Here is a 10,842-nt window from a genome sequence, read left to right on the forward strand (position 1 = left end):
GTTCCTCTTCTCTTTCCTCTCCCTTCCTTATTCTACAAGAGTCCTCTCTGAATTCTCTATATTCTAGTCAAATTGATGCCCTAGCTTGGCATTCTGAGACCTCCCTTTGGGCATTCACAAGGGTTGTCTCCTGGAACGTGTCTGGAATGTACTTCCTTTTCCTTGAAGCTGTCCCTGATCCCTTCCGTTATGAGTGCTCCCTCCTTCCTGAAATCATCTGGGTTTACTCGTCTGCATTGCCCCCAGTTCCTGGGCTCCTGGCTGTAACACTGTCCTAGATCCAGGAGGCTCAAGCTGATACAGTAGTTTATTACTTTATCGATGTCTTTGAACTTGACTTTGGAGGCTTCTGGAAAACTCAGAGAACAGTGTCTGCCCTCCATCTTGTGCCATGTGGCAGGAAGTGCCATTGACAAGGACAAGTCCTGTCTGATTTCCAGTCCATCTCCTCTGAGGTCCCGTTGAGGTGTAGCAGCAGGGCAATGGCCTTCAGAACTGATGGGATGCTTGCTCCCGGCCTCATCCTGATTCTTGCTTGGTTAGAGGAGGAAGAGGAAGATGGAGAAGCAGAGATTTGCTGTGTCTTTCCAACTCTTTGAGGGCAGACACAACTTCATCCTTGCCTACTATGGTGCCTTTCACCGAGTAGGCACTTAATAGATATTGGTGTTTTTAGAGAATTTTGGCCACAGTGGGAAACACAAATTCTCCTCCTCAAATCCTTCTGGATTGGACTTTCCTTTATTCCAATGGGCAGCTAGGTGGTGTAGTGGACAGAGTGCTAGGCCTAAAGTCGTCTTCCTAAGTTCAAATTCAGACTCAGACACTAACTATGTGACCCTGGTCAAGTCACTTAATCCAGTTTACCTCAGTTTCCTCATTGGTCAAATGAGCTGGAGAAGGAAATGGCAAACCATTACAGTATCTTTGCCAAATGGGGTCATGGAGAGTGGGACCCAGCTGAAGAACAACTGAACAACAACAACTCTCATCTAAATGTTCGAGATCACAACATCTTCCATTTGGGCCTGGAAAGGCCGTCTCTTTCATTTTATAGATGAGGAAACTAAGGCCCAAGAAGGTCAAAAGATCATCAGTCTGGTGCTGGACAGAACTTCTGAGGTCTTCTAATCCAAACCTCTCATTTTCTGCACAAAATAAACTGAGACTTGAGAAGGTTCTAGGATCAGGGAAAGCCTCAAAACCAGAAGGAATCTCAGAGGTCCTTGAATCTAATGCTCTATTTTACAGATAAGGAAACTGAGCCCAGGGAGGTCAGGATATTCTAGATCTAGAAGAGAACTCAGAGTCTATCTCAGACTCTCTTTTTTACATATGAGGAAAGTGGGACCTTGGAAGGGGAACTGACATACATAGTAAAAGTTAGAGGCAGGATTTGAACCTAGTTCTGACTTCAGAACTCTTTCATACTCTCAGTGTATTTGGAAGAGCCAAATATCAACCTTCTGTGAATTTCCTATCCGGTCACTAAGGCATGCCTGGAATACCAAACCTACTGCAAACACAGTATGGAAATTCCCACATCTGTGGCAGCCATATGGCCCATTTTCTGTCTCCACCATCTAGACACAAAGCATAATCCTAGCTAAGCAAATCAAACAGAAGACCCAGGCCAGGGAGGGCCATATGGTTAGGAAGTATCTGAGGCAGGATTTGAACTTGAGTCTTTCTGTCTCCAAGTCCAGCATTCTAGCCATTACACCACCTACCTTCCTAGAACAAAGGTATCAGGAAATCAGAAGTGCTCTTGCATAAAAGCCTGATTTTTTCCATTAAAGTGTACACAGCCCAGACTTCCTGAATAATTGCTTTGACTTTCCCTTTAGGTTGTTTGTGAAGATCTCCTCTGATCTGACCTTGAAATGTCCCCTATTGGAGAGGTCTTGCCCAGCACAGAAGGAGTTCCTGTAGGGAACACATGCTCATCTGAGATGAAAGTGCCCAAATATTTGAAGACAGATGCTATAAAGATTCAGCTGTCCTTTACTTCACCCTAGAAACTTCCCGGCTAGATGCAAATCACTACTGGAGAAAAAAAGAAAATCAAACCCCTCCTTTTTCCTTTCTTCTGCTGCTTCTGTTGGTGTGGACTCCAGGATGCAGTCCCTGGGGGTGAAGAGAGAAGACAGGAGAGATGGACAATGCCAGGGGTGGTGAGGCTGCTCGCCCCTACCAAAGTGAAAAAAGGAGTCAAAGCAACGAATTCAATGTTGGTAAGGCTGAGGAGAAACAGGTACACTCTACACTTGTTCATTGCTCGGGAAATTTCAAATGAGGAGAATTTTTTTTTTTAAACTTTTACCTTCCGTCTTAGAGTCAATACTGTGTATTGGCTCCAAGGCAGAAGAGAGGTAAGGGCTAGGCAATGGGGGTTAAGTGACTTGCCCAGGGTCACACAGCTGGGAAGTGTCTGAGCTGGCTCTCAATCCACTGAGCTACCCAGCTGCCCCCGAGGAGAATATTTTTGAATGAATTAATGAGTGAAAAAATTTTTTTCTTAAGCATCTACTCTGTTGATTAAGCATTAAAAATATAGATATAAAAAAGAAAGCAGTCAGTCCCTGCCCTCAAGAAGCTTGCATTCCAATAGGAGTTTGGTCTTGGAAGTCTCAAGGATGATGATGAATGGAATCAAGACATGACTGATTTGTATTTTCAGGAATGGCATTATAAATTTCATTATCGAGGCAGCTATTATTCAGGCATAATGGTGTCAAGGAGACCTTGGTCCTAATTGAACCACTTCCTAGCTATGTGACCTTAGACAAGTAATTTTACCTCTGTAAAATGCCTCGGTTTCCTAATTTGTAGAGTGGGGATAATAGTAGCATCTCTTTCCCAGGGTTGTGGGGAGGATCAAATGAGATCACATTTGTAAAGCACTTAGCACAGTACCTGGAACATGCTAACTATTATTATTACTATTAATATTCTTAGAGCTAATGGTAGAAAACTTGGCACAGAGGGTAAGGGAACCTAGAAGTCTGGCTGGAGAGCAGCTTGCTAGAAGGGTGTTGGGTCTGGGACAGACTGGTTAAGGGAAATGTCTCTCCTTGGCTTCCAAGGTGCTTCCTTTCTCTCCAAATGGCAGATCATGCCTGTCTTAGGAATCATCAGTGCCAGCAGACCAAGTTTCTAGAGTTTTCCAGCATTACATCTCCTTCTGAGAAGGGTCCAGTTTTCCCTCTTTCTTTTCCATTTAGGCGAAGTTCATGGCCACATCTCTAATGTCATGTACTTCTGGGCATCACTCAGAACAGTCTTAAAAAATAAGAAAAAACTGTAGCCTTGTGGACTCTCTCCTCCTGGATACTTTCTTCTTTCCTGGATCCCTTATCTCATGACACTGACATCTCCTGGTTCTCCTCCTACCTGTCTGACTTCTCTCCTCCTTGGTTTCCTTTACTAATTCATCATCCATGTCACACTCACAAAAAGTCTCTTCCCTTAGTGATTATTCTCATTAAATCCCATCAGTTCCCATGGCTTCAGATATTGACCTTATGCACATGGCGCCCAGAAGGACAGCTCCTGCTCTAACCCTGACCTCCAGTCCCATAACACAGGCTGTTCCTTAGACCTTTCAAGCTGAAGCTCCCATAGACATCTCAAACTCACTATGACCAAAGCAAAACTCATGATCTTTCCCTCTTCCTTTTTTATTATTTAATTTTTTCCATGGTTCCATGATTCTTGTTGGCTCCCTTTCCCTCTTCTCTCCCCACTCCTAGAGTTGACAAGCAATTCCACTGGGTTATACATACATCTCTCTTTGGAACTTTGCCATTGGCTTCAAGAACATGACCAGCTTCTAGTCACCCACAGTCTCAGCCCTTATTTCACTCTCAGCTCCTCACTCTCCTGCCTGCATCCTGTTCAGTCAGTTGCTAAATTTTGTCATTTTCCCCAATGTCTCTTCTGTAGTTTTCCTTCTCTTCACTGCTATGGCTCACATCTTAATTCAGTTCTTCATCACCTTCTATCTGGATGATTACAATCAACAATTTCTTTTTTTTTTTTAACCCTTCCCTTCCAACTTAGAATCAATGCTATGGGTTCCAAGGCAGAAGAGCAGTCAGGGCTAGACAATGGGGGTTAAGTGACTTGCCCAGGATCACACAACTAGTAAGTGTCTGAGGCCAGATTTGGACCTTCCATCTCTGAGCCTGGCTCTCAATCCATTGAGTCACCCAGCTGCCCCCTAAAGATGTAATCTTACAGACCTCTTAAAATCTATCCATAGGCCCATTCAGGTTGGTGGGCAAGGAAGTATCTGAGGTTGATTTGAACTCAAGTCTTCCTTACTCCAGGCCTGGTGCTATGCATTGTAAAAGTTAAAATTAAATCTGAATAATAAAATATTATATTTTAGGAGGTTTATTAATGATCATTAGAAATCAAAGAATAAAGAGGATACAAAATAAAGAATATGTGCCCATGGCTGATTAGCCCATTTCAAAATCTCCACTCACCACCGTCACTAAGCTCAATGTCATCATGCTAAAGAGGCCCAAGAAGACCACCCAGTCACTAATATCCTCTGTCTACAGGAAGTACTGACAGGAAGTCAGTGGGCTCCTGGGAAATGTAGTTCTTTTTTTAGGGTAACAGATTTTCAATTATACAACACTGTGGTAATTCCTCACTTCCCCCAGAGTACAATGGAATTATATTCTTAGTTCTGGATGCTGAACCTCATTGCAGCGTATAGTCTAGCCCCTACTATCTGAGTTCTCCGCAGAGGTGAGGGCCCATGGCCACAGAATACTTCCCCGACTTCCACACTATTGGTTCGTTTTGAACTTTCTTTTTTCACATCCCCTTTTAACTCTTTGTTTTAAAGGATGACTCTTTGGGAAGGGTGTGGGAGAAGGAACTGATAGGAAATACAGGGGAGACACACATGAAATTTATCCATGGAAATTAATTCTGAAAAAGTGCTTCAGATGTCCCATTACGAGAAGGCTCCTTGTGTCCCTCTTTGGATCTGACTGTGTTGGGGTCTGGGCAGCCTAACCCAGGGCTTGGTTAAGGGTCTCTAAACAGCAGGGAGACGTGGTCCAGTTATTGCCCAGTCAACAGGGTGAAGTTCAAACAACACAATAAGATTTTCCCCCAGTGCCCAGAATTGGACAGCTTTTCTCACAGAGGTTGGTCTAGACCATAATGGGATAGAAAAGGAACTGAGCCGGCTCCAGAGCTGAGTCCCAAGATGGAGCCAGTGTGGTTCACTCAGTTCCCATAATCAACCCCTCAATGTCCTAATCCCCGTGTCTCTCACAGTCCCAAAAGCTTTGTTCCTCCGGCTTTTCTCTAGTTGAAAACCACAACCATGGGGCTCCCGGTGGCCCTGGGCCTCTGCTGTTAGAATGGAAGCACTGTGAGGGGCCTGGATCACTTTGCCTTTTCTTTATATTCCCAGCACCTAGCACTGGGCCAGGAGCACTTAGTAAGTGCTTAATAGATGCCTGTTATTTGTTTGATAGATGAATGTGGGCTTCTTAAGCCCTTCCTTTCTGCAGGTACCAACATAACATCTCCTGAGAATGAATAACAGCAGCCCACCCTTGGGATTCTCTGAGACCGCCATCATTCAGGGCTTGTTTTCTGATTCAGCTGGACCTGGCAGGTATGCTCTGGGAGTTCAAGTTAGGAAGGATTGGCAGCCCCAGAAGGGCATTCATGTCCCATTCTGATTTCCAGGGACTCTGGAGTAGAATAATCATAATCATTCCTTATGGTTTACAAAATGTTTCCACTATTCAGGGCAAGCAGAGTAGGGCATTTCAGGGAAGAAGTGATTGAGGCAGAGAGAAACTAAGTGATTCAGATACGGGCACCCAGTTACTATATAAAATCTGAGCCATCCAGGTCCACTTAGGAAATAAAGAAGCAAGGAAGGGAAAAGAAGAGAATGAAGGAGGCACGAAAAGAAGGGAAAGGAGGGAGGGAGGGAAGGAAGGAAGGAAAGAAGAGAGGGTGAAAAGGGAGGGAGGGAAAGGAGAGAAGGGAGAAGAAAGGAAAGAGGAAGGGAGGTAAAGGAGGAAATGAGAGAAGCAAGGAAGGAAAGGGGGGTGTGGAGGACAAAAAGGAAGGGAGGGAAAGGAGAAAAGGGAGAAGAAAGGAAGGAGGAAGGGAGGTAAAGGAGGAAATGAGAGAAGCAAGGAAGGAAAGGGGTGATGTGGAGGACAAAAAGGGGGGGAGGGAGAGAAGGGAGAAAGATAAGGAAGGAAGGGGAAGGGAGGTAAAGGAGGAAATGAGAGAAGCAAGGAAGGAAAGGAGAAAAGAGGGGTGGGGAGGGAAGGAAGAAAAAAGGGGTGGAGGTAAAGAGGGAAGGGAGAAAGGGAGAGGATGGAAGGAAGGGAGGGAAAGAAGGATGAAGGAAGGAAAGAAAGGAAAGAGAAGGAAGGAAGGAACAAATGAATGAATGAAAATCATTTATTAAGTGCTTTGTATGTGCTAAGCATGGTGCTAGATGCTGGATTCAAATAGCAAATTGATACAATCCCTTCTGTTGCAACACAGCTCCCATTCTAACTGAGGAAGACAACAGCCAGATGCAGAGAGGATGGAAGGACCTGAGGTCCTAAGGGTGCAGATGGCAAGATCCAGAGGTCCTCAGGGTACTTTGTCAGACCATCCCTATAAAGTCTGAAGGGCAGAGTTGCAGGAAGAGGGAGAAGCCCTTTCTGTGGGGGAGGGAGCCCTCTTCCTCCTTCCCAGAGTCCCTGCTGAATTCTGCCAGCGCTTAGGAAGATGTTCTTCTGAAGCAAAGATGGCCAGGGAGATAGTAGAGGCGGAAGGTAATGAATGGGGAGTTATTTTAAACCTATATCACAGGAAGCCCAGAATGCAGGCGGGGAGGCGGTTAGGAGGAGGGAGAGAGCATGGAGAGCTCAGGGCAGTTAATGCTGACTTTGAAAGGCAGGACAGGAGCCAACTAATTTTATTTATGTTTTGGAAGAAGAAAAAGCATTTAAAAGAGACCTAGTTCCCTCTGCCAGAGATCTGATCAGAGGACCTAGGTCTGCTGCCAGCAGGCAGAACAGCAAAGTGAGACCACCAGCTTTAAAAGAAAAGATGCATATGGTGGGGCCCCAGTGGAAACTCTGACAGGAGTGGGAGGACCAAGGGGAAAGCCAGACTGGAAATGCGGCAGTCGGGGTGGGTACAAGGTGGAGTTGCAGAGACCAGGGAAGAGAGCCCAGAAATGGGCAAGCAGGACTGGGACGAATCCTTGCAGAAGGCTCACTGGATCTGGAAGCTGTCTGGTCCTTCAGCTCACCCCTTACTCTACCTACAGATCCCCAGAAGTTAAATGACTTTCCTAAGGTGACACAGCTTACTAGACTGAGCTGGAATCCAAACCTGGGTCTTCTGACCCCTAAGTTATTGCTTTCTTTTGTAGACAGAACGAGATACCTACATGGAAAGTCCTTTACAAACCTTAATGGACCATATAACCTAAACTATTAGGCTAAAAAAAAAATCTAGTTTTTATTAATGTTATTATCCAAGGGAAAGGGAAGCAAAAGAGAATAAGCATTTCTATAGTGCCTATTATGGGCCACACACACGCAGCTACTGTCTGAGGTCATATTTGAACTCAGGATTGCCTGACTCCAAGCCTGATTGCTCTATCCACTGTACCACCAGCTACCTGTAATCACTGTCATGATCATCGTCATTATTAATTATTACAGGTGTCTGCATGCCCAAGTGGATCAATGCTGTTTTCTTTCCCTCCCTTCCTCTTTCTTTATTTCTTTCCTTCCTTCTTCCTTTCCTTCTTTCTTCCTCCTTCCCTTCTTTCCTCCCTCCCTCCCTTCCTTCATTCGTTCCTTCCTTCCTTCCTTCTTACCAAAGACTAGGCAGCTGGGGTTAAGTGACTTACCCAGGGTCACACAACTAAGAAATATCTGAAGCCAGATTTTAATGGAGGTTCTTCTGACTCCAGGCCTGGCACTCTAACCACTATGCTGCCTAGCTGCCCCAGACCAATGTTATTTTCTCAAGAGCTAGATTTGATTCCCTCCTCTAGTAGCACTGGCATCCCAGAGGCCAACTCACAAGTAATCCCAGCCCTCTTTCTTGATGCCAATACGAATGTAAAAAGTCTTTAAGGAAACTGATGTCTCCATGGAAGCCCAGCCAGACCATTCTCAGGCTCCTGGTCCACATCTGGAATTCACTATTTAAGATTCCTCTCCCATAATTATAATAAAGCCATAAGTGTCCTACACGTTGTGTGTCTTCCAATTTTTAACATGTAAGATAACTAAACTGGAAAGGGAGTCATTATGGTGAAATTGTTCATAGGGCCATAGACTGAAAGTTGGAAAGGACTCTAAAGATTCTATAGGCCCTTGTTTGAGTTTTACAGATGAAGAAAACTCAGGCTGAATAGGAGGTTAGCATTAGACTTGGGACCCCATATGAAAAGTATATGAATGTGGGATGTGTCCCCAAGAGCCTTCTGTCAAAGTTAAAAGAGAAGTTGGAATAGAGGAGAAAAGGCCTGTGTGGAGATAATTTTAGGGTTATGACTTAAAATCTAAATTAATTGGTCATCAGGAAAAAAATCCCAAATAAAATACCCAAGTCAGTCTGGAAATTTATGGTAATTTAAATTAATATAAAGGGAAGGATTTTTAAGGAGAAAGAGGGAAGAGGGTATAGGATTTATCCCACCTGGCTTGTGCCAGGGGGAGTTCAAGATCTCCGCTGATAGGTCTCTGAAGGAGATTAGAGGCTTCTAAGAGGATAAAGTTTGGAAAGTAAAGGAGGAAAAATTCAGTCAGAAACTCATCACCAACAATAGCTGTAGCCACACCAAGATGCTGAAAGGCCCAGCACGCTGCCACCAGCCACCTCTGCTGCCAAAAGGTACCAGAGAGACGAAGTAACGTGAAATATATAGACCTTTTATGCTTGTGTCCCCTCCTCTCAGGGGTGTATGGGGTATTCAGGGAGGGGTAGTATCTCTGGTATGGAGGGCTTGTCATGCCCTCCTAGGGCAGCTCTCCAGCCTCTGACCCTCACCTGACACCCAGCTCTCACTTGTGGCTCCCAGTAGCTGCTAGCATGCAGCAGCAGCCACACCCCGGGGAAACGGCTTCGACAGGATGGCTAAACCTTGTGAGGGTAGCCATCGGGTCATCAACCCCTGGTCCGAGCATGTGAAGACTGCTTCGGCGGAACAGGCAAAAGAAACCAACAAGAAGGTTCCTGAGATGGCGACCCAGCAAAGCACTGTGGAGCGCTTAGGGTGTGTTGGAGCACAAAGGACAACACGGCCATCCAATGCAGCTGAGGAAGTCTTCAGGTGTAACGACTTTTTGTGCCACTGGACCCAGGCTTCCAACGTCGAGAGAGTGGGACTGTCTCTGTGCATCGACTTTTCCACTTAAGTCTCCTTCACGCACAAGTGTTTTTGTGCACACTCATCTACATCACAGATGAAAGCGCACAAAGACAATTGTAAGCCTTGGTTACTAGAGACTACTACTACCTCTCCTCTCAATTTTCATGTCTATCAATCACATCAGAGGCTTCTCTCCAGGACTGCCCATTCTTTAGTTCTCATCTTCTTTGATTAGATTATATCTTTTGAGTTACTTAACACTTCTTTGTTAAATTCACCTTTTGTTAGTTACTTAACCTTTTTGTGATTAATTTAACCTTTATAGTTACTTAACACCTTTTTGTATTAAGATCTAAAGATAGACTTAGCTTAAAGTTCTAGCTTCACTATAAAGTAAGAACTAAGTACCTTCATTGTTCAATCAGGAGATTACAATTTCATTTTCTCCATAAAGTAAGATCTAAGTAGGGTGGAGTAATCTAAATTTCACACCTACAAGATGGACCATAATGGCCTGACAAAGAGCCTGAGGTTGTTTTTTTTTTTAAACCCTTGCCTTCCATTTTGGAGTCAATACTAGCAGAAGAGTGGTAAGGACTAGGCAATGGGTGTCAAGTAACTTGCCCAGGGTTACACAGCTGGGAAGTGTCTGAGGCCAGATTTTAAACTAGGACCTCCCATCTCTAGGCCTGGCTCTCAATCCACTGAACTACCCAGCTGCCCCCAAGCCTGAGGTTTGAATAGCCCAGTTGCCAATGAGAGTGAACTTGATTCCAAGGCAAATCCATATTTGCCTCATCTACAAAGGATTCCAGAGGATTATGGGAAGGGAAACTGACTGAATTGAAACTGAGCACTCTTAAGACCCATGGAGTCTCCTCCGGAAGGAAAGGGCTTGGGTGTGTGTGGGGGGGTCTATCAAGCTGGGAGAGGCTAGACTTCTCCCATCTCCTCCTCCTCAGGGATGACTCACAGTCTGAGAGCTGAGGCTCTGGGGGAGTCAAAGGGAATATTGTTCTCCCTGAGAAAGCGCTTGGGCTCATCTTTTGAAGAGAGCGTGGCATCACTCTGCAGGGAAGAGGAAAGCATGACCCAAACAAGCCAGGGGCAGATGGGAATCTAGGTGGCCCTGAAGGTCCCTTCTGGCTCAGAATATACACCACTCACCCATAATCCTTTTATTATCATCCCAGCATTCTTTCCTCAACACCAGATTCCATAAGTCAGTGCCCCCTGGCTCACATCCCACTTTTTGTGTTCATATTTTGGAAGTACCTAGCTCTGAACCCTTGTTTCCTCAAGAATAAACTGAGCATAATCATGAAACCAACTTCTCAGCACTCCAGGCAACTCTCTAAGACTGCAAGCACTGTAGCAATGGTCTACATTGGGAGAGCTTCTTTTTGGGGAGAGCCCTATGCCAGTAAGATCACAGGTCTTGATTAAAAAAAAAATTT

Source organism: Monodelphis domestica, chromosome 5 (assembly GCF_027887165.1).
Source record: "Monodelphis domestica isolate mMonDom1 chromosome 5, mMonDom1.pri, whole genome shotgun sequence".
Classification (NCBI taxonomy): Eukaryota; Metazoa; Chordata; class Mammalia; order Didelphimorphia; family Didelphidae; genus Monodelphis; species Monodelphis domestica.